Here is a 25,380-nt window from a genome sequence, read left to right as displayed (position 1 = left end):
TGGAAGTCTCAAGATCTGGTTTCTGTGAGCTGGGAGACCAAGGAAAACCAGTGGTGTAGTTCAGTGTGGGTCTGAAAGCCAGGAAGTCAGGAGTATCAGAGGTAGGAATAGATCTATGTCTCATCTCAAGCAATTAGACAGAAAGGGCTAACTTGTTCCTCCAACTTTTTCTGCTATTCAGGCCCTCAACACATTGGGTGATGTCCACTCCATGGAAGAGGGCAAACCACTTTATCAGATCCAACAATTCAAATGCTAATTTCACCAGAAATACCCTCACAGACACACCTACAAACATTTGTTAGCCAAATATCTGGGCACCTCGTGATCCAGTCAGATTGACAGCAAAAATCACCAGTATAGTACCGGATAAACTTGAAACCATGTATGTTAGCAACTTGTCCAAGGTGACTTAGCTGGAGAATCATGACCCAGGTCATTTGTCTTAGGAGGAGTCCAATATTTGGGGGATTTAGCAAACAGTATGGGCAATCTAATGAGTCTTGCCTGTGGGTGGGTTGCAGGCATACACTATAGACAACATTCTCTCAGATACCACTCTGTAACATCAGCAAGCTTAGAGGTGAATTTCTGATCTATTAATATTCTAACGGTTAGTTCTCTCTCTGTCTACTTTTGAGAAGTGGAAATTTTCTTTAAATTTAGGTCTCGTCACTCTTCACAGATGAGAGAAATTTACTGTTATTCTCAGGGCATTCCATTTCTGCTGGAAGCTTCAGAAATGTCATAGGATGTTCGAGACATTTTAAAAGGAGACATTGACAAATGGAAGTACATCCAAAAGAAGGTGACCAGACTGGTGAAATGTCTGGAAGCATGTCATGTGAGGAATGTGTCTGTCATTTTGTGTTTGGAAAGTAGTGATGTTGAGTCAGAAAGATGCTCCAGTTCCCTGCAGGGCGATGACAACTTCCTTCAATTATCTGAAGAGCTGCCATGTGAAACTCGAATTCTATATTTTCTGAATAGTTCCAGAGGGCAGAATTTGGACCAGTGTATGGCAGGTACAAGGACAATAATTTGAGTTGTTGTTTCAACTCCTTTTTTTCATACCATTGGAGCTGTACTGGGGAACCTTGTCAGCAAAAGTGAGTATCCCAATATTAAATGGGAGAAAGCCGGGATGACCCGAGTTACTTCTGACTTCAAGACTGTGTGGTTATCTGTCTCTAAGTTGTATCCAAATTATGACATCCAAACCTCCTTCAGTTCTCTCGCTCACCTCACTCAAATGAAGAGCATTTTAGGAGACATGATGCATTAGAAGCCATAGCTGACACCAGGAGGCTTCCCTGGTGGCTCAGATGGTAAAGAATCTTCCTGCAATGCAGGAGACCAGGGATCAATCCCTGGATCAGGGACATCCCCTGGAGAACGGAATAGCTACCTGTTCCAGTATTCTTGTCTGGAGAATCCCATGGAGCCTAGTGATTAATTGCTGAGGATGTAGATAGAATAGAGCCTGTTATCTTTTCTAAAAATATATATATTTTTAATAGGAGGATAATTGCTTTACAATATTGTGTTGACTTCTGCTGCACAACACTGTGAATCAGCTATAAGTATACATGTATCTCCTCCCTCTAGAGCCTTCCACCCACCTGACCATCATCCCAGCCCTCATCACAGAGCACCAGGCTGAGCTCCCTGTGCTATGCAGCAGCTTCCCAGTAGCTCTCTGTTTTACACATGATCGTGTATATGTCAGTCCCACTCTCTCAACTTGTCCTACCCTCTCCTTCCCCCATTGTGTCCACAAGTTTGTTTTCTATGTCTCCCTCTCTATTCCTGCCCTGTGAATAGATTCATCAGTACCATTTTTCTAGATTATATACATATGCATTAATATATGATAATTGCTTTTCTCTTTCTGACGTCTGTATAATATACTCTAGGTTGGGAGCCTGTTATCCTGAGATGTTTTCTTCCATTCTACTTAACTCACCAGTGTGTGAACCTTTTCCTATAACAGTGAAACAGTATAGCTCTTTAGGCGGCTGTCTGCATTGATCTACATGAAGGAAGGAGAATGTATTTAAAATAAATCCTTGTCCCCTCAATCTTTGTAGGTCAACAGTAGATATTCAGAGCAGCTTATATAAAACAAGTGTAATTTAATGAAATACAGCTTTGAAAGTGTTAGAGAATGAATCAAACTGTAAAATGTGCCAGAGGTTTTAAAGTAAAATCATATTTCAAATCGTACTGAAATAATGTTCACTGTGAGGCAACATATATAAAGCAATATTCTTTCACTTCTCACCTTCATTAGAATAGAAGGTACATATTTAACAATTAATTTGAGATTTGAATGTGACTCAAACTACCATTCCAGTTATAGTTCGTCTTTTATCCTTTTTTTTTTAATTTCACTTAAGCTGCAGTCAAAGCTCATATGTAGGTTTAATACAGATTTTACTGAACACACAAGTTCCATGATGGAACTCATTTTGTTAGACCCTGCACTCAATACAAAACATCAATTGCAGAGGGTCACGCTGCATCTTTCTAGCTGTCACACCAATATCTTGCTAAATGCCATCTGCAAGGTCTCAGATTCTGTATTTATACTGGAACTCATTTAGTTTGATCCGAGAGCTATTTCCAAAATGCCTGCGGTATACAGAAAAGCACTTTATCGATAGTCCATTGCTGTGGAGATAGAAACAGCAGTGAAATTCTCTATGGTATAGATGTTTAGATAAATGATGATAATAAATTTAAAGAGAAGCAATTCTAAGAAAAGTTCTATTATAGTAAATGAACCTACCTGTCCTAAACTTGTGTAGCTCTAAGGAGATTTGGATACTTCAAAACTCTTAGGTTTTGAAATGTAAAGCTGATATTGTTGTTGTTTAGTCACCAAGTTGTGTCCACCTCTTTTGAGACCCCACGGACTATAGTCCATCAGGCTCCTCTATCAGTGGGGTTTCCCAGGCAAGAATACTGGATTGGGTTACCGTTTCCTTCTTTGGGGGATCTTCCTGATGCAGGTATCGAACCCACGTTCCCTGCATTGGCAGGAGGATTCTTTACCACTGAGCCACCAGGGGAACCCATTGGAAGCTGGTTAATTCTTCTTACTTGATGTATCTGTAAACTTAGGAAGCTACTACCAGATGATAGAATTATCTTGGCAGAGTTCCACGGACTAGGTAAAAATCTTTCTCAAACTGCACCTGATAGATCTCTATAACCTCTGATAGGCATGAACTCTCTGACACCTCACTATCTTTTCAGGTGAAGAAGAGCACAAGTCTGTATTCAGAGAAAGAAAAATAAAGTATTTCAAAAAGTGATTAATCATTCAGTTCGATGTCAAAAACATTGTGTGCAGTGTGGACTCCGGGTAAAAGATGGAAACCTGGTTTCCACTGTTTATCAGCTTAACCAAAGACTCAAGGCAGTTACAACATCTCTGTGTTTCAGGAGTCTCACTTCACAGATTTACTTTAAGAATGAAATTGCTCACAGTGGTGAAGATCTTTGCAGTTTGCAAAGCACGTCTGCATTATGCATTTGCAGAAATGAATCTGAAAAGGTCAAAGATAGTTGAAGTCTTTGAGCCCAGACTTAGGAGTTTGAAATAGGCTTCATTTTCCCCTTTTATTCTGCAGAGAACGGGGAGCCTTAAAAACATTTTGGGAAAGGATTGACAGGATTCTGGCTTTGATTTAGAGAACTTAATCTGGTGAAATTGGCTAAGGACTTGATACAGGGAAAGAGAGAAACACTATTGTTGAGGCAATTGACTCAGCTAAAAATCGGATACAGTAATAAAGGTGAGGAGGTGGGAGCTGTAATCCTTTGGCATTATGGATTAAAGGATGGCAGCAACATCCTTTGTTTCTTCAGAAAAGTCCATCTGCCTTCTTTCAAATTGTAGATTATAGAAGAACATCAAGGCCTGACGTATGAGTTTGGACATTAAAAATACATAATAGGAAAATTAATATAAGAATATTGGTTAGGAACTATGGAAGCATTTTAGGAGTATGTAGATTGAATAGTTAAGTGGCTGAAATCTAAGAGGCCTGTTGTTCAGTCACTCAGTTGGTCTGACTTTGTGACCCCATGGACTGCAGCACGCCAGGCTTCCCTGTCCTTCACCATCTCTTGAAGCCTACTCAAACTCATGTCCATTGAGTTGGTGATACCATCCAACCATCTCATCCTCTGTTATCCATTTCTCCAAATCTATTCTCCTATCCATTTCTCCTAAGAGCTAGTATATCAGCTCTTCACATCAGGTGGCCAAAGAAGCCTGTTAGGAGGTGGTCAGAAATTCTAGTGTTAACCCAAGGATATTAAAATTCTTGGATTCTTCCTCCTAACAGTACTTTCTCCTAGATATTGAACCTTACTCCACCCCAACAACACATTTATATATACAATTTTTTTTTCTACTCTTTGAAGTTTATCTAAACAATTGCTATTTTTATCCCTGTACTTGGGTACACCAGGAATTTCCTGAATGATTCCACAACTGCTTTCAAAGGAATAACTTCTGAATAATTGATTTGGAAATAAAATCAGAATCATGGTGCCCAGTATTATGGAGGCGCTGATCTGCTTCTTTACAAAGAGTTTGTTGAAGAAAGCATTTGAAGATACAGGCAAAGAAGATGAGAGGCTGGCTCTCAGAACTAATGAAGAAAATGAAAACTGGCCAGTTCTTAAACTTATTTTAGAAATGAGCCTTATTACTGTATCAGGCAGAGACCATGCCTTTTCTATGTTAGAAGTTTTTGATTTGGTAGTGAATGTAAGAGAAACCATTATAACTTACAGTTATTATAATATCAACTCTTTGGAACTTTAAGAGAACCTCACGTGAAATCATTGGCAGTACATCATCTTTCAAACTGCTGCTGCCGCTGCTAAGTCACTTCAGTTATGTCCAACTCTGCACGACCCCATAGATGGCAGCCCACCAGGCTCCTCCATCCCTGGGATTCTCCAGGGAAGAATACTGGAGTGGGTTGCCATTTCCTTCACCAATGCATGCATGCATGCATGCTAAGTCACTTCAGTCATGTCCGACTCTATGCGACCCTATGGACAGCAACCCACCAGGCTCCTCCGTCCACAAGATTCTCTAGCCAAGAATAGTGGAGTGGGTTGCCATTTCCTTCTCCAATTTTTCAAACTAGATACGAATAATTTATTATTGATATTAAAATTATGTTTTGGAAGTACTCCTATTAAAGTTTTTCCAAAGTACAATACTCATAATTTCAAAAAAATTACCTCATATGGTTATATGTGTGTGCATGTGTATGTGTGTATGAGTGTATGATTCCATAGGTAAAATGTGCTTCAATAATGGTACTTAAAATGGGAGAAATGGTGATTGTAGGTATACCCAATAATCGCTATTTCTTTAGTGGAATTTGGAGACCTGCTTATGGAATATATTGCTACTTGGAAATTAGCTGAAAAGGTCAGAAATAAGCATATCCTTGTTATATGTATACACGACTATTGAATTTCTATCTTTCAATATCTAGTTATGTTTCTTCATCCCTTCAACAGTGATAAAATCATACTTTTAGGAAGTCATCATAAGTAATAAATTAATGTTTAGCAATGAAAAAATCTCTTGCTAAGCTTTGGAAACGAGGACTAGAATCAGTATTCTGTAAAGTTTATAATGACTTTTCCTGTGCTCTTGCAAATACTTCTTATTTTAATGTAAACATTTTCTTTTAATAAAGCATGTAATATAGAGGTTGAGAGGTTGAGTCCTATGTTTACTACTGCAATACTATTGGCTGCTAAAATATTTTCCATCAGGGAAGATATTTACTTGATTCTTCAAAAAATATCAATTTTTACTTTATTATAAGAATAAAATCTAACATACTTAAATTTGAATCTCAGTTTTACTACTTTTAGGTCATATGATCTTGAACTAATTTCTGTATCTTAAAAACTCAACATAGTAATAGCTTATTTTAAAGAGGATTAAGTGAATCAATACATGTAAAACATTAGAATGGTACATGGCTATTGCGTGCACTCTAAGTCTCTTCAGTCATGTCCAAATCTGTGTGATCCTCTGGACTGTACCCTGCTAGGCTCTTCTGTCCACGGGATTCTCTGTGCAAGAATACTGGAGTAGATTGCCATGCCCTTCTACAAGGGATCTTCCCAACCCAGAGGTAGAACCCAGGTCTCCTAGATTTCGGGCAGATTTTTTACCATCTGAGCCACTAGTAAATACCTAAAAATTATAACTGTTATTATTAACATTATTAATAAATTTATGAATTAAATAAGATATCACATTTTTATATGAAATTATATAAACACATATACCTAGCATGGTGTACTACAGGGCTAAATTAATGGTAGCTAAAATCTGTAAGATAAAAGATATTGGAAATATAGAAAAAAGTAGAGTAGAAAGTAAAAATTATTAATACTAAAAACTTCTGTTCAGTTCAGTCACTCAGTTGTGTCCAACTCTTTGCGACCCCATGAATCGCAGCACGCCAGGCCTCCCTGTCCATCACCAACTCCCTGAGTTCACCCAGACTCACGTCCATTGAGTCAGTGATGCCATCCAGCCAGCTCATCCTCTGTCGTCCCTTTCTCCTCCTGCCCCCAATCCCTCCCAGCATCAGAGTCTTTTCCAATGAGTCAACTCCTTGCATGAGGTGGCCAAAGTACTGGAGATTCCGCTTTAGCATCATTCCTTCCAAAGAACACCCAGGACTGATCTCCTTCAGAATGGACTGGTTGGATCTCCTTGCAGTCCAAGGGACTCTCAAGAGTCTTCTCCAACACCACAGTTCAAAAGCATCAATTCTTTGGTGCTCAGCCTTCTTCACAGTCCAACTCTCACATCCATACATGACCACAGGAAAAACCATAGCCTTGACTAGATGGACCTTTGTTGGCAAAGTAATGTCTCTGCTTTTGAATATGCTATCTAGGTTGGTCATAACTTTCCTTCCAAGGAGTAAGCGTCTTTTAATTTCATGGCTGCAGTCACCATCTGCAGTGATTTTGGAGCCCCAAAAAATAAAGTCTGACACTTTCCACTATTTCCCCATCTAAAATCTTAACCAGTGACAAAAAGGCAGTATTTTATTTATTTTGTTATATATTGTTGAATTCAAGGGAGCCTGCACTAGGTGAGATCACATTTTTCAAAGCAAGGAAAATGTTTATTTATTCATAATTATTAATAAATTACAAAATAAAGTAGAAATATGTGAAGTTTGCTATATGCTTATTTAATATTGTTAAGCTCACAGTAATGGCACTTTTTAAAAAAGGAAAATGTAAATTTAAAACCCATTATTAGTAGTTATGGGTTTCCTTGGTAGCTCAAATGATAAAGAATCTGCCTGCAATGCAGGAGACATGGGTTCATCCATGGGCAGGAAGATCCCCTGGAGAAAGGAATGGCTGCTCACTCTAGTATTCTTGCCTGGAAAATTCCATGGACAGAGGAGCTTGGAAAGCTACAGTCCATGGGCTCCCAAATAATTGGGTATGATTGAGCAACTAACACTTTCACTTTTCACTTTCATTTATTTTGTAATATTTTTGCACATGGATAGTATACACACATATATACACAACTTGAATTTTAAATCATTTGGAGCTATCATCTGAATTTGACCCAATATGTAGTCAGTGGATGAGCACCATCAGCGTAACCTAAGCCTGTGAAAAATATTGACTCTTGAGTGTCCAACTCTCATATCTATACAAGACTACTGGAAAAACCATAGCCTTGACCAAACGGACCTTTGTTGGCAAAGTAATGTCTCTGCTTTTGAATATGCTGTCTAGGTTGGTGGTAACTTTCCTTCCAAGGAGTAAGCATCTTTTAATTTCATGGCTGCAGTCACCATCTGCAGTGATTTTGGAGCCCCCAAAAATAAAGTCTGACACTGTTTCCACTGTTTCCCCATCTATTCGCCATGAAGGGATGGGACTAGATGCCATGATCTTATTTTTCTGAATGTTGAGCTTTAGGCCAACTTTTTCACTCTCCTCTTTCACTTTCATCAAGAGGCTTTTTAGTTCCTCCTCTTTGCTTTCTGCCAGAAGGGTGGTGTCATCTGCATATCTGAGGTTTTTGATATTTCTCCTGGTAATCTTGATTCCAGCTTGTGGTCCCTCCAGCCCAGCGTTTCTCATGATGTACTCTGCATGTAAGTTAAATAAGCAGGGTAACAATATACAACCTTGACATACTTCTTTTCCTATTTGGAACCAGTCTATTTTTCCATGTCCAGTTCTAACTGTTGCTTCCTGACCTGCGTACAGGTCATACAAGGAAAGGGTCAAATCCTACTTTATTGACTATTAGCAGTGACTCTTTATTAATTTACTAAATCTGAGCCTGAGTTCTCTCATCTTTAAAATATAGAGAGGTTAATGTTACCTACCTTATAGGGCTGTTGTAAATATTAAATTTACAACAATTTACAATTTAAAGAGTTTTGCCAAGAAAATGCACTGGTCATAACAAACACCCTCTTCCAACAACACAAGAGAAGACTCTATACATGGACATCACCAGATGGTCAACACCGAAATCAGATTGATTATATTCTTTGCAGCCAAAGATGGAGAAGCTCTATACAGTCAGCAAAAACAAGACCAGGAGCTGACTGTGGGTCAGACCATGAACTCCTTATTGCCAAAGTCAGACTGAAATTGAAGAAAGTAGGGAAAACCACTAGACCATTCAGGTATGACCTAAATCAAATCCCTTATGATTATACAGTGGAAGTGAGAAATAGATTTAAGGGCCTAGATCTGATAGATAGAGTGCCTGATGAACTATGGAATGAGGTTCATGACATTGTACAGGAGACAGGGATCAAGACCATCCCCATGGAAAAGAAAAGCAAAATGGCTGTCTGGGGAGGCCTTACAAATAGCTGTGAAAAGAAGAGAAGCGAAAAGCAAAGGAGAAAAGGAAAGATATAAACATCTGAATGCAGAGTTCCAAAGAATAGCAAGAAGAGATAAGAAAGCCTTCTTCAGTGATCAATGCAAAGAAATAGAGGAAAACAACAGAATGGGAAAGACTAGAGATCTCTTCAAGAAAATCAGAGATATCAAAGGAACATTTCATGCAAAGATGGGCTCAATAAAGGACAGAAATGGTATGGACCTAACAGAAGCAGAAGATATTAAGAAGAAATGGCAATAATACACAGAAGAACTGTACAAAAAAGAGCTTCATGACCCAGATAACCACGATGGTGTGATCACTGACCTAGAGCCAGACATCCTGGAATGTGAAGTCAAGTGGGCCTTAGAACGCATCACTACGAACAAAGCTAGTGGAGGTGATAGAATTCCAGTTGAGCTATTCCAAATCCTGAAAGATGATGCTGTGAAAGTGCTGCACTCAATATGCCAGCAAATTTGGAAAACTCAGCAGTGGCCACAGGACTAGAAAAGGTCAGTTTTCATTCCAATCCCAAAGAAAGGCAATGCCAAAGAATGCTCAAACTACCACACAATTGCACTCATCTCACACACTAGTAAAGTAATGCTCCAAATTCTCCAAGCCAGGCTTCAGCAATATGTGAACCATGAACTTCCTGATGTTCAAGCTGGTTTTAGAAAAGGCACAGAAACCAGAGATCAAATTGCCAACATCCGCTGGATCATGGAAAAAGCAAGAGAGTTCCAGAAAAACATCTCTTTCTGCTTTCTTGACTATGCCAAAGCCTTTGACTGTGTGGATCACAATCAACTGTGGAAAATTCTGAAAGAGATGTGAATACCAGACCACCTGATCTGCCTCTTGAGAAATTTGTATGCAGGTCAGGAAGCAACAGTTAGAAGTGGACATGGAACAACAGACTGTTTCCAAATAGGAAAAGAAGTGCGTCAAGGCTGTATATTGTCATCCTGTTTATTTAACTTCTATGCAGAGTACATCATGAGAAATGCTGGGCTGGAAGAAGCACAAGCTGGAATCAAGATTGCCGGGAGAAATATCAATAACCTCAGATATGCGGATGACACCACCCTTATGGCAGAAAGTGAAGAGGAACTAAAAAGCCTCTTGATGAAGGTGAAAGTGGAGAGTGAAACAGTTGGCTTAAAGCTCAACATTCAGAAATGAAGATCATGGCATCCGGTCCCATCACTTTATGGGAAATAGATGGGGAAACAGTGGAAACAGTGTCAGACTTTATTTTTCTGGGCTCCAAAATCACTACAGATGGTGACTGCAGCCATGAAATTAAAAGATGCTTACTCCTTGGATGGAAAGTTATGACCAACCTAGATAGCATATTCAAAAGCAGAGACATTACTTTACCAACAAAGGTTCGTCTAGTCAAGGCTATGGTTTTTCCTGTCATCATGTATGGATATGAGAGTTGGACTGTGAAGAAGGCTGAGCACCGAATAATTGATGCTTTTGAACTGTGGTGTTGGAGAAGACTCTTGAGAGTCCCTGGGACTGCAAGGAGATCCAACCAGTCCATTCTAAAGGAGGTCAGCCCTGTGATTTCTTTGGAAGGAATGATGCTAAAGCTGAAACTCCAGTACTTTGGCCACCTCATGCAAGGAGTTGACTCATTGGAAAAGACTCTGATGCTGGGAGGGATTGGGGTCAAGAGGAGAAGGGGACAAAAGAGGATGAGATGGCTGGATGGCATCACTGACTCGATGGACATGAATCTAAGTGAACTCCGGGAGTTGGTGATGGACAGGGAGGCCTGGCGTGCTGTGATTCATGGGGTTGCAGAGTCGGATACGACTGAGCGACTTATCTGATCTGAAATATTAAATTAGACAATTCCTATAAACTGATAAATGGAATTCCTGATACATTGTAAGCAAAAAAATTGTAATCATCACCATTATGATATGATATGACTATTATTATTGGTCAAAAAAGTCACAATATCAAAGAGACAATGGTATAAAATATGAGTTAGAAGACCAGAGATTAATTATTTTAAGAAACAGTTCATCTCATTACACTTATTTTTGAGTTAATAAACACTACCCTAGGATAGCATTTACTGTTTTTTTTTTTTGTCAACTAATCTTTCTTTTCTTTATCCTTCTATGTTTTTGTGGATTGCAGAGTAGAGTTGAGCCGAGTTGGGAAGTAGCATTAGGACAATGGGAAAGACATTCTGAATCTAAAAAGAACATTTTATTTCCCTTTTTCAAATGTATAGTTACTCCAAAAGTAAATTCACACTTAGAATTCATTGTATTTAAATTTCCTGTATAAATATATAGTAATTATTTTTGATAATAGATTTTTAGTTTCATTCAATAATTATTAAATACTGAAACTATACAGAATAATCTGTGTCTTGCATGTTGACCTCATTGTCAAATTTTATCCTTTGAAATGTCAGGTTTATTGGCATAGCAAAAAATACTTTCTCCTTCAGGTTTATTTTCTTCTTCTTTTCAGACAAGTGCATTATAACAAAATACCATTTTGCCTCTGAAGTGGAAGATTGAAAATCTTCAAATATATTAATTATTTGAACATAAGTTTCCTTCTTTCAACTATTTAACAAAAAAAAAAAAAAAAGAAAGAATTTAATGAATGGCTAGATGATAGATACTTTGTCCTGTTCTGAGAATTCCAGGGTAAAGCATGATACTATTTTTGCTTTCAGGATGCAAAACACCAAACATGTGAAAAGGTTAATCCCTATTGTGTTTCTTTAAATGTTTTATAAAACATGCTATGTAAATTTGAATTATTATTCTGGCCACTAATATATGGAAATCCTTCCAGAAGCAAATATTATTTTTCCTTTTGCATGTTTTGGCAGCCTTGAAGCAAGGTTATGAAAGAGACTTAGAGCACTATACTAAAAGCACCCCAGCATGAGGAGACCAACGAGTCAAACTGGTAAGTGACAGAGATGGTTCATGGGTGTCTCTTTTATGCATTATTAAGTCTGTTGATGCCATTTCTTACACAAAATATCCTCAGAGCTTATAAATAAAAATGAGAATGCTTCTAAAATATTGCCTATGAAATTTATTCTCATTACTTAGAATACCTTAGGGAGATGGTATTAGGTGGGAAAAGTCACCAATTCCGTTATAGACAGACAGGGATTTAAAGTAGCTTTGTGACTTTGTGAAAGTTCCTTAATTCTTTCAGTCTTATTTTCTAATTTTAAAATGGAGATTATGGTTGTTTCCTTGTTGTATTTTCCTACAAATTAAGTAAGAAATTGCCTATGAACAGTTGAGCATTTCCTTAGCAAAGAAGGGGAGATAAAAGATATGACTAATATTTATTGAATGCATTCCATGTGTCACATACTAAATACTAAATGCTGCATTACTTTATTGAATATCACAACAACCCTTAAGTTTGAAGCTATTATTACTCTCATTTTGCTGATGGAGAAACTGTGCTTTTGAAAGATGTGTGGCCTGCGTTAAACCACACATTGCTCCTGTGACAATTGAATGTAGTTCTGTCTGATGCCTGAGTTTCTGTTCTTATGTTTATGCATAAAGCCAACAGACATGTATTAGGCATCTAATAAATACCAAGCTTCTTTTAGCTAAGATACTGTGCTGTTTCCCAAGTGATTATTACTTAGAATATAACAGCCATATACTTATATGAAGTCTTGTGTTGTTCAGTTGCTCACTTGCGTCTGACTCTTTGTGACGCCATGGTCTGTAGCACTCCAGGCTTCCCTGTCTTTCACTATCTCCCAGAGTTCACTCAAACTCATGTCCCTTGAGTCGGTGATGCCACCTAATCATCTCATCCTCTGTTGCCCCCTTCTCCTCATGCCTTCAGTCTTTCCCAGCATCAGGGTCTTTTCCAATGAGACAGCTCTTCACGTTAGAGCTTATAAATAATTTATGAATAAGTAATTCTGCCTAGTTTCCATATAATCTCTATGGAAGACAAAGTCGGGATCTTTTCTCATATTTTTAGAGATGGAGAAATTGAGGTCCAGCATGTCGAATACATTCCGTGTGCATATAGCTCTGTGTGTCTCAGACCCTGTGGTTAAGGGTCAGTCACTGTTAATTCATTTAAATCCATTATAGACTGAATGCTTTTATAAAATTGCTAAAAAAAATTATTACTAGGAAATGACTAAAAGGCATATAAATATAATATGCTAAAATATACAAATCCACATATTTATTATCATTTGTCATTATCTTACAGACATAAAATTACTAAATGTCTGTAAAAGTTTCTAATGCTTGTCCTCTGTTTCCACACTTCTCGTGATACAGACCAATTAGCATGTGGAGATTGGCACCAACCTGTAAACCAGACAGTAAATCTACATTCAGGCTTCTAGTACATGTCTTTTCATACTGCTCCTATTGCCTCAACATACAGCAAGAAGCTTGTTTTATAATCTAAGGGACAAAAGATTGAATTCCAAATTGTTCACAATCATTGAAAGAGAATTGACCATAACAAAGTATCTTAAAAGAGTTATATAAAACCATTAACATGAAAAAAAAAAAGTTGAGAGTTTATAGGGGTGATTTCTTTTTATTTATAAGAAACCAAGACTTAAAAAAAAACATTTGATATGCTGCTGATTTTCTCATGATATGTTTCTTCTCCTTCTTTTTTCATTTTATTTATTCTTTGAAAAGTGAAGTTAAGTTGTATTTAGAAGGCTGGGCCTTGTCACTTCCTGAACAGTGTATAGACCTTGTATAATTCTAAGAAATAAAGTCGATCTGGGCCAGCTATGAAATGTAAATGAATTCTTCTCCCCACTACACTACAAAAGTCTGAAAATAAATGTTACTTGTTTATTTCAAAAAGTACCAAAGAAGATTACAACACTTTGGGGGCAAAGTAAAATGAACACTGAGTCAGCAATGAAAATTTACTTCATAAGACAGTTTTGTGGCTTTCTCAGTTCTACTGAAATGGATCCAAATATTTACATGTGCTATGTTATTAATAACTATTTTGCCATCTGTGTCAAAGTAATATTGCACAGATGTTCAGGAATAACTTTTGGTTGTGAGTAAATATTAGAGGAAGATTGAATTTTTCTCCAAATGATGCTGAGGGGTTGGTTTTTTAATCACAGTTTAAGATGTCAGTTGTTGGTTGGAAGTTCTACCAGATTAATAGTCTTTAATGCAACTTAAACTGGCTATAAGGGCACAGATAAAGATGAAAAATTCATGACAAAGTTCAAAACTGAGACTTTCAACCAATCTATTTTTAGCTTCTGGGAAGACTCCATGTCGCTAAATTAAAATTTGCAATCTGAAGTAGAGCAAGCCCATGGCCTTAAGTAATAGAGAGCGAGACTCTGTGTTCCTCACTTACTTTCTGCCTGCTAACTCAGAAATCCATGATTGGTATGACTTAAAGAGTTAAGCAGCCGTATCTTGGCACCTCCCTCAATCAGTGCCTTCATATCTGTATCCATTTTAGGATTATCTTTCCTGATCCCTCTGAAAAGGGTAGAAAGGAAGGAATGACTTATGGAAATACATTGTAACCAAAGAGAAAGATAGGTTTTGCAGATGTGGTGATAATGGGATTAGTGACGACAGTAATAGTACTGTGTATGTGTGTGATCAGAGAACGACAGAGTGTGGAGAGAGGATGGTACACTAGCATTCTAACAGAGGCTTTGAATGTCTGATACTCATTGGAATTTAAGCCTGAGGTTGTTCACAGTCTACTCAACTGTGAAGCTTAGAGGCTTTATACAGAAAAATCAAGTTATCAGTAGGACCAAGGGCTAATGGTCAGTCTTACGCCTTGTCTGTTGAGAAATACTACCCTTCAATGGATTTTTCTCACATTCTCAAATACAGAAGCAATAGCAACAACACAATCAAAGTCAGCCATGATCTTGATAATGATTACTTTAATGTGGGGAATGAAAACCTGAGGTAGAGCATATGTGGATCAATGAGTTAACATGAAAACCAGAATGATATCTTAGACAATTATATTTTATCCTTTTAACATATGCATTGATTAACTTAGAAATACAAGCCATTAACATTGAGAAAGTTGAAATGCAAAGGATTGAAAGGAAACAGAAAATATAATAGAAGAATTAAATTGGCCTTCATAGGCAAGGGACTTCCCTGGTAGCTCAGCTGGTAAAGAATCTGACTGCAATGCCAGAGACCCCAGTTCAATTCCTGGGTCAGAAAGATCTGCTCTGGAGAAGGAACAAGCTACCCACTCCAATATTCTTGGGCTTCCCTGGTGGCTCAGTTGGTAAAGAATCCACCTGCAATGTGGGAGATCTGGGTTTGATTCCTGGGTTGGGAAAATCCCCTGGAGAAGGGAACAGCTACCCACTCCAGTCTTCTGGCCTGGAGAATTCCATGGGGTCGCAAAGAAACAGACATGACTGAGCAACTTTCACTCACTTTTGTAGGCAACAACTAACATAATTAGATTTATGGAAAGCAGGCTGAAGAAGCACTTTTAGAATGCAGAAGATAAGGACAATGATGAAAATTATGAGGAAAAAAATAATGACCAATATGGCAAACAAATAAAACATGGTAATTATTCATGAAAAGAGAGGAAACAAATAAATAAAAAGAAGTCCTAATCAACAAATCACAAGGGAAAGAAGTGTTGCTCAAGGAAAAAAAAAATGAAAAGCATGTCTTATCCCTCTCAAATTTACTTGCTAAGAGAGATATTTTTAATATTGTGTGGAAATTCCATATTTTTTAAAAGTTAGGAAAATTTAGTGGTAAATTAATGTGAAAGGTTATTGGAACTGATAGATTATTTTTTAATGTTTAATGCTTCCAAGACTATAGAAGCTTGGTCTACTCAGATTTTCTTATTTTTGTTAAACAATTTTGATAATTTCTGTTAGAAAAACTATAAATGCTAAGTAAGTGCCAATGTATGAATATTCATATAGAAAAAAAAAGACTTGAAGTCTATGCATCAGTGGAATAATGAAGTGCTTTTTATTTTTCTATTTTAATATCATATATGTTATCTGGCATGTGGTATAATCATATATAATTGATTAATTAAAGATTTTTGTTAAATATGCTTAGTGCACAAATTATAGGTGAACAGCTCAATAAATTATCACAAAACCAACAGACATGTGTGTTAACCACTCAAATTAAGAAATAGTACTAAATCAGTGTAGTTGAAGGTGCTCTTTTTCTTCCAAAATTATAAATCCCAATCCTCAATAAGATAGCAGTTTTCCTAAATTCAAATGCCATTAGTTATTTCACCTTTCTTTGAGTTTTACATAAACAGAATGATAGAATTTGTACATGTTTTTTTTGTGTGGCCTGTTCTCAATATTACTTATGTGAGACTTCTATGTGTAGCAGTAATAATTTACCTTTCAATGCTATATACTATTTTATCATGGCCACTTTGGGCTCTTACATTCTTGTCTTTGGGAACATGGATATGCACATTTCTCTTGGATATGTTATTAATTGTACGTTGCATATATGTTCATTTTTAGTAGATACTGCAACTTTCCCAAACTGGTTGTGCTAATTTGCTTTCCCACCGACAGCGTATAAGAGTCCTACTTGCTTCACCTCTTTACCAACACTTGAAATTACAAGAAATTTTTATTTTAGCACTCTAGTGAATGTGTTGTGCTATCTAATTATAGTTTTAATTAGCATTTCCATGGTGACCGAGAAGAGTGTCTTTGCTACCTCAGATGAACAATCCCCTAGATACCCCAAAATTAAAAGGCAAGTGGAAATTTAGAGGAAGTATAAAGAAAGGTGGTAACCTTATTAACCTTCACTGAATGAACATTCAGTCTAAAGGGATCTAAAATTCCTCTTTCGAGAATGAAAAACTGTATAAAAACATGTCTTTAAATGCATGCATCCCTGACAATATCATCCAGTGTTAAAATTCAGCTTATTGAGAGATTGACCAAGATGGCAGAGTAGCAAGACTCTAAGCTCACCTCTCCAGAGCACACCAAAAAACAACTATTTGCAGAACAACCTTCAGTTTAAAAGGCCAGAAAAAAAAGTGAAAGTGTTAGTCACTCAGTGTTGTCCAATTCTTTGAAACCCTACTGCCTGTAGCCTTCCAGGCTCCTCTGTCCATGGGATTCTCTGGGTGAGAATACTGGAGTGGATAGCCATTCCCTTCTCTAGGGGATCTTCCTGACTCAGGGATCAAACCCAGGTCTCCTGCATTGCAAGCAGATTCTTTACTGTCTGAGCCACCAGGGAAGCCAGAATCTACCAGAAAAAATCTTCTAAAACTAAAAACATGGAACTACAATGAGATGATAGGAGAGGTGAACTTGCCATATAGTCAAGCCCCATGGCAATGGCTAGATGAACCACAAACTGGAGAATAATTATGCTACAGTGGTTCTCCCAAAGGGGTGAGAGTTCTGAACCTCACATCAGGTTCCCCTGCCTAGGAGTCCTGCACTGGGAAGATGAGCCCTCAGAGCATTTGGCTTGGAAGGCCAGTGGTACTTAATTTGGGGAATCCCACAAGACTGAGGGAAATAGAGAGTTCACTCTTAAAGGGAGCATACAAAACCACACAGAACTACTACTGTCTTGGAGAGACTCCTGAAGAGGCAGGGACAATGGCAGGTGTGACATAGACACTGGCGGCAATTTTTAGAGTTTCTTCTGCCATGTGGACACTCGTGTTGACAGGCACCATTGTTGACAGCTAGGGGATCCTCCCACTAGCTCCTTAGCACCAAAACATGGGCCCACCCAATAGCCAGTAGGTGGTAGTACTAGAGCCTCTCAGGCCAAGCAACACATCAGATGAGGTCACAGCCCCACCCATCAGCCAGCAGTCTGCCTAAAGTCCTCCTGAGCCCATTGCAACCTGGAGCATGATCCTGCCTATCAGAGGGCCCAGGAACAAGCTCCATCCATGAGCAGGCAGAGATCAGTCCCAGAATCACTTGGGCTCTGATTCTGCTCTCAGAAAGCCTGCTCAAGACTTGACTAGCCTCACATACTAAGAGGTAGACTCCACATGCAGGAAAACTAAATCATACAACCCGTGGACTCATCCTGTCCTCAGCATGCCAGACCATGCCCTGGGAATATCTGGGGCCTGCCCTGCCCACTAGCAGGCCAACACAAACTTCAGGACAAGAGCTTTGGGCCCTGCAAACACATTTCAGGTCATTGTGCTGCCTGCCAGAAGTGCAGCACTAACCCCAGAACCTGGCATAATCTACCAGCAAGTGGAAAAGAGCCATGGATCTTCCAGACCCCGAATCCATCCAGCAGTCAGCCAACAGTAACCCATGGGGGCCACTGGGGTTCTGTAGTCAGCTTCCCATGACCAAGTGGTACCAACCAGTAGCCAATAGCCTTCATACACGGCAGGGCCTAGCAACAAACCAAACCAGGAATAAGTCAAGCCTACCAGACTGCTGACATAGTCTGCTCACCACAACAGGACTCAGACAGCCCTCAGGAGGGGAGACTCCAGAGCATACATTTTGTGTGGCAAGAGAGAAGTGTGCTGCTGGGATGCATGGAATGTTTCCTACATTATGCTATTTCTCCAAGATTGGGAAATATATCTAACCTACCAAATACATAAAGATACAAACAGCAACTTAGGCAAAATGAAGTGGCAGAGGAACATGTTCCACATAAGGACCAGATAAAACCCAAGAAGAACTAAGTAAAGTGAACGTAAGCAATCTACCTGAAAAGGAGTCCAGAATAATGATCATGAAGATGATCCATTCTTCTCTCTCAGAAGAGGAAGAAATGGATGCAGAGTGAGAAGTTAAACATTATTCACAAAGAGTTAGAAAATGTAAAGAACCAAACAGAGGTGAAGAGTACAATAAATAAATGAAAACATACTCTAGAAGGATGAATAGTAAGTAGATTAAATGATACAGAGGAATGGATCAGCCAGCTGAAAACAGAGAAGTGGAAATCACTGAAGCAGAACAGAAGAAAGAAAAAAGAATTAAAAGAAATGAGAATAGTTTTAAGAGACCTCTGGGTCAAGCACACTAATATCCTCACTACAGGAGTCTCAGAAGGAGAATAGGGAGAGAGGGCAACTGAGAAACTATTTGAAGGAAATAGTCATCCTATTTCAAGAAGGACAGAGAGTTCCATGGAGTATTTACTGAAAGAGGAAGAAACCAAGGCAGATTGTAATTAAAATAGCATACATTGGAAAGAAAATACTAAAAGCAGCAAGCGTAAGGTAACAAGTCACATAAAAGGAACTCTTATAAGGCAATCAGCTGACTTTTGAGCAGAAACTGCAGGCTAGAAGGGAATGACATGAGATATTTAAAGTGATGAAAGGGGAAAATATATATATATATATATATATATATATCAGTTCAGTCACTCATTCGTGTCCCACTCTTTGCGACCCTATGGACTGCAGTACACCAGATTTCCCTGCCCATCACCAACTCCTGGAGCTTGCACAAACTCATGTCCACAGAGTTGCTGATGCCATCCAACCATCTCTTCTGTCGTCCCTTTCTCCTCCTGCCTTCAATCTTTCCCAGCATCAGGGTCTTTTCCAATGAGTCAATTCTTTGCATTGGGTAGCCAGAATATTGGAGTTTCAGCTTCAGCATCAGTCCTTCCAGTGAATAGTCAGGACTGATTTCTTTTAGGGTTGACTGGTTGGATCTCCTTGCAGTCCAAGGGACTCTCGATATATCTATAACCAAAAATATTCTACCCAGCAAGGCTTTCCTTCATATTTGATGGAGAGAATAGAAGTGTTACAGACTAGAAGAAGGTAAAAGAGTATAGCACAACCAAACCAACTTTACAACAAAATACTAAAGGAACTTGTCTAGGCAGAAAAGAAAAGGCCGCAAATAGACACACGAAAATTACAAAAGTAAAAACCTCATTGGTTAAAGCAAACATACAGTAAAAGGAGGAAATCATTGGCAGTGAGGTTAAAAGACAATAGTGAAATTCTCTATCCACAGTTAGCAATTAAGGGATACAAAAAACAATTAGATGCAAAACACAATATCGAAAACAGTAATTATGAGAGGAGAGTACAAATGCAGAGTTGTTCAAATGCATTTGAAACTAAGAAATCAGAAATTTAAAACAATAGCGTGTACATATAAGTGCTATTTATTTGCAGGCTGATCTGCCAAGCCACCAGGGAAGCCTCATCAGTGGTATTAGGCTGTAATTTTGTTTTTTTTCCCTGATATTTTTGTCTTGTTTTAGTATCACAGTGATATTAAGGACTTGAACTGTTCCTTCCTCTACAATTCTTTGTAATAGTTTGAGAATAGGTGCTAACTTCTCTAAATGTTTGGTAGAATTCCCTTGTGAAGTCATCTGGTCCTGGACTTTTGTTTGTTGGGAATTTTAAAATTACTGATTCAATTTAATTACTGGTAATTTGTCTGTTCAGATTGTCTAGTTCTTCCTTGTTCACTCTTGGGAAATAGTACATGACTAAGAATGTATCCGTTTCTTCTAAGTTGTCTGTTTTATTGACATGTAGTTCATAGTCATCTTTTATGGTCTTTCGTATCTCTGTAGTGTCAGTTGTAACTTGTCCTGTTCATTTCTGAATTTATTGATTTGGGTCCTCTCCCTTTTTTTTTTTTTTTCTTGATGAGTCAGGTTAAAGGATTATCAATTTTGTTTGTCTTTTTAAAGAACAAGATTTTAGTTTCATTGATCTTTTCTGTCTTTTTAAAAATCTCTATTTCATGTATTTCTGCTCTTTATGATTTCTTTCCTTCTACTAACTTGGGGCATTTGTTCTTCTTTCTTGCTTCCCTTAGGTATAAGGATAGGCTGCTTATTTGCAATTTTTCTTGTTTTCTGAGATAAGCTTGTATCACCATAAACTTCTCTCTTAGAACTGCTTTTACTGTATTCCATAGGTTTTGGATCATCACATCTTTGTTTTCATTTGTCTGTAGGTATTTTTTTATTTCCTTTTTGATGTTTTTAGTCATCCATTATTGTTTAATAGGTATTACTTAACCTCCACATTTTTTTTTCAGCTTTTTCTTGTAATTGATTTCTAGTCTCATAATGTTGTAATCAGAAAAGATGTTTGATATGATTTAAATTATTAACCCACTCTCTCCTTCTTTCCTTTACCCTCCCTCCCTCTTTCTCTTTCTCTCTCTACACATACACACACACACATACACACACACACAAACACACACACACATACACAAATACAAGGGCTTGCCAGGTGGCTTAGTGGTAAAAAATCCACTTGCCAATGCAGGAGATGTGCGTTCATTTCTTAGGTTGGGAAGATACCCTGGAGAATGAAATGGCAACCCGTTCCAATATTCTTGCCTGGGAAATCCCATGGACAGAGGAGCCTGGCAGGCTGTGTTGCATGGTATTGCAAAAGAGTTGAACACGACTTAGCAACTAAATAACAACAAAATATTACGGAAGAACATGGTGTAAAAATCCTCATCTAAATATTAGCAATCCAAATCCAACAATATGTTAAAAGGCTCATACACCACGATCAAGTTGCATTTATCCCAAGGATGCAAAGACTTCAATATGGCAAATTGATCAGTGAGATTTACCACTTTAATACATTGAACAATAAAAGCCATATGACATTTCAATAGAAGGGTAAAATTATTTTGACAAAATTCAGCATCCATTTATGGTCCAAAAAAAAAAAGAAAGAAACCTCTTCATTAAATGGGCATAAAGGAAAAATACCTCAGCATAATAAAGGCCATATGTGATAGACCACAGCTCACATCATGCTCTATGGTGAAAAGCTGAAAGCATTTCCCCTAAGATCAGAAAAAAAGATAAGGATGTTCACCCTTGCCACTTTTATTCAGCATAGTATTACAATTCCTGTCCACAGGAATCAGACAAAAAAGAAGAGGAATCCAAATTGGAAAGGAAGAATTAAAACTGTCAGTGTTTGCAGGTGACATGATACTACACTTAGAAAATTCTAGAAATACCACCAGAAAACTACTAGAGCCAATCAATGTATTTAATTAGATTTAGGATACAAAATTAATACACAGACATTTGTTCTCATATTTGGTGTTGGCCTCTAGTTCTAATTTTCATTTAGAATTCTTATTGTCTTAAGTAAGAATTGTGTGCATTAGCTACCTCCCTAGCTTTCTTCATCCATGATGACATTCTCAGAATAGGGATTTTGACAAACAGAACTGTGCTGTTTATATAGTTTACTTGTAAATAAAGGAGTCTGAAATTGCCTGTATTTTTACATCTGATGCAGACCCCAATTTACTTGAGTTGTTGTCAGGATCAGTTTTGAAACTGCAATTTTGTGCCTCCTCTGAATCATGTTTTCTCCTTGTAACAATTGTGTGTAATGTCATTAAAATTTTAAAATATTCCTTACACATTTCCATGCCCTAACAATGAACTGTCAGAAAGATAAGGAAATGATTCCATTTATCATTCCATCAAAAAGAGTAAGATACCTAGCCATAAAACCTGCCTCAGCAGATAAAAGACCTGCACTTGGTAAGTTGTGTCACAATGATGAAAGAAACTGAAGATGATATCAACAGATAGAAAGCATGCTGCTGGATTGGAAAAATTACTATTGTTAAAATGATCATAGTTCTCAATGCTATCAACAGATACAAGGCAGTCTCCACCAATATATCAATGGAATTTTTCACAAAACTAGAACAAATTATTCTAAAAATTGAGTGAAAACACAAAAGATCCCAAATAGCCAACAGTCTTCAGAAAGAACCGACCCAGAGGAATCAGAGTTCCTGGCTTCAGATTATACTACGAAGTTACAGAAATCAAAATAGTAGGGTAATGGCACAAAAACAGATATATATATAAATGGAACAGAATAGAGAACTAAGAAATAAACCCATTCAATTCTTAACATTTATTCTAAGACAAGGGAGACAGAATTTATTTTAGGGAAAACATAGTCTCCTCAGCAAGAGGTGTTGGAAAAGCTGGACATCATCATGCAAATCAATGAATTTAGAACGTTCTCTAATACCATATACAAAAATAAAGTAAAAATGAATTAAAAACATAAATGCAATACAGGATTCTATAAAACGCCTAGTGGAAAACATAGGCAGCACACTCTTTGACATAAATCATAGCACTATTTTTTGATCTGCCTCCTAAAGCAAAGGAAATAAAAGCAAAAATGAGACCTAATTAAACTTAAAAACTTTTGTACAGCAAAGGGAACTATCAATAAATTGAAAATACAGCCTACTGAATGGATAAAATATTTGCAAATCATATGATTGATAAGGGGTTAACATTCAGCATGTATAAACAGCTCATACAACTAACTTAATGTAAAAAAATAGCCAAAAGAAGACCTGAATAGACATTTTTCCAAAGCAGAAATGCAGGTGGCCAAAAGACCTGCTCAACAACACTAATCATCAGGGATTTGCAAATCAAAACCACAGTGAGACATTACCTCACACTCATCAGACTGGCTACCATCAAAAGAGCACAAATAACAACTGTTGATGAGGATATGGAATAAACAGAAACTTCATACACTGCTGGTGAGAATGTAAATTGGTACAGCTGCCAGGTAAAACAGTATGGAGCTTTCTCAAAAATGGAAAACTAGAACTATAATATAAACCAGCAACTGTACTCCTGGGTATATATCCAAAATAAACAAACAAGCAAATACTCCCAGAAAAGCCAACTACTTCAAAAAGATACATCACCCCAATGTTCATAGAAGCATTATTTAGAAGTTCCAAGATATGGAAGCAACCTAAGTGTGTGTGTGTGTGTGTGTGTGTGTGTGTGTGTGTGTGTGTGATATTGTGGAATACTGGAATACCACCTAGCCATAAAAATAATGAAAAATTTCCACTTGCAACAATAGGGAAAGGCTTGGAGTATATTATTCTAAGGGAAATAAATCAGACATAGAAAGACAAATACTGTATGATATCACTTATATGTGGAATCTAAAAAAATACAACAAACCAGTGAATATAACAAAAATGAAACTGACTCACAGATACAGAAAACAAACTACAAACTAATAGTTACCAGTGGGGAGAGGGATAGCGGAGAGGAATAAAGGCATTAAGAGGCACAAATTCCTATATACAAAATAAGCTACAAGGATGTTATATAACACAGGGGATATAGTCAATACTTCAAAATAATTATAAATTTAAAAATTGTGGATCACTCTATTGTATCCCTGTAACTTGGGCTTCCCCAGTGGCTCAGTGGTAAAGAATCTGCCTGCAATGAGAAGCTGTAGGAGACACAAGTTCAATCCCTGGGTTGGGAAGATCTCCTGGAGGAGGGCATGGAAACCCACTCCACTGTTCTTGCCTGGAGAATCCTGTGGACAGAGGAGCCTGGCAGGCAACAGTCCATGGGGTCACAAAGAGTCAGACACAACTGAAGTGACAACACCCATGCACACATACCTATAATTTATCATATAGCAACTATGCTTCAATAAAAAGGGAGAGTTTGTACCTTTTCTTTTCAACAAGAAACAGCATTTTTTCTAGTTGTTGCAAAAAACGACTCCAGGTGAATGAGGCGTTGTCGTTTAATGGGTTTAGGAGTTCATTCCAAGATAAAAAGAGTTCTGCAGATACACGGTAGTGATGGCTTCACAGCAATGCGAATGTAGTTAATGCCACTAGTGACTTAAAAATGAACTGTAGACCAAAATGGTTAAGATGATCATGTTTATTTCATGGGTATTTTTTCCACAATTAAGAATAATAGTTAAAAAAAGAAACAAGCATAATTTTATATTGCAGTTTTTCATTGCTGGATGGTCCTCTTTTTCCCACTTCTCTACATTCTTCCTCCTCCCTTTTTTATAAACCTGTTTTAAGGTAAAAGATTAAAATTTTGACCTCTAGGATATTATTTCTAATAACAATTATCTGCTGATGAAAATTGAACCTATCAATTTTGCCCAACTTTTAATTTCCCATTAGCCAATTAAAGGATTACCATCTCTCCATTTTGTCTGGTTTCATTGGGTACAAAGCAATCTTATGACTGTAGAATCACAGCTAAATCATGCTGTTTAGAATTTATTGCAGAGGAATGATTGCACTGTCCATTTCTCAGTTGGGAAAACTATCTGTCCAGCCATTTGAAACTGGGGATGGCAGTGGGTAGTAGGCATGAGAGTGATCCAGGAGGGCAGCAGGATGTGGACAAAGTGCCTACGGCTCTCACCCACGCAGCCTGTGTGAAGCTCCATCACTCCACCAGCCATTTCCTCTGGTGGGCTGTGTCATGGTTCCTTTGCTTCCACTAGTATTAGTTTCCAAACTGTGTGAGAGCTTGGCTGTTCCATTGTTGAGACAATTTGGAAGTGCATAGTTTGATACTGTGTTGTCAAGT

The 25,380-nt window shown here is 37.7% G+C and overlaps 1 protein-coding gene across 5 annotated transcripts in view; it reads left to right on the top strand.

Annotated features, from left to right (window-relative positions):
- The window catches only part of LINGO2 (leucine rich repeat and Ig domain containing 2), a 1,449,181-nt gene that overhangs the window by 834,088 nt on the left and 589,713 nt on the right, over positions 1-25,380 (top strand). For 4 of the 5 annotated variants that reach the window (XM_070375980.1, XM_070375978.1, XM_070375981.1 and 1 more), the window contains one exon: positions 11,820-11,899. The exons of the other annotated variant lie outside the window; for it this stretch is intronic. The gene's annotated coding sequence lies outside the window, so the exon portion shown is untranslated. The remainder of the gene's footprint in view (positions 1-11,819; positions 11,900-25,380) is intronic. 5 annotated transcript variants of the gene reach the window in all.

This window comes from Bos mutus, chromosome 8 (genome assembly GCF_027580195.1).
Source record: "Bos mutus isolate GX-2022 chromosome 8, NWIPB_WYAK_1.1, whole genome shotgun sequence".
In the NCBI taxonomy this organism is placed as follows: domain Eukaryota; kingdom Metazoa; phylum Chordata; class Mammalia; order Artiodactyla; family Bovidae; genus Bos; species Bos mutus.
This window is presented reverse-complemented; position numbering and strand designations above follow the sequence as displayed.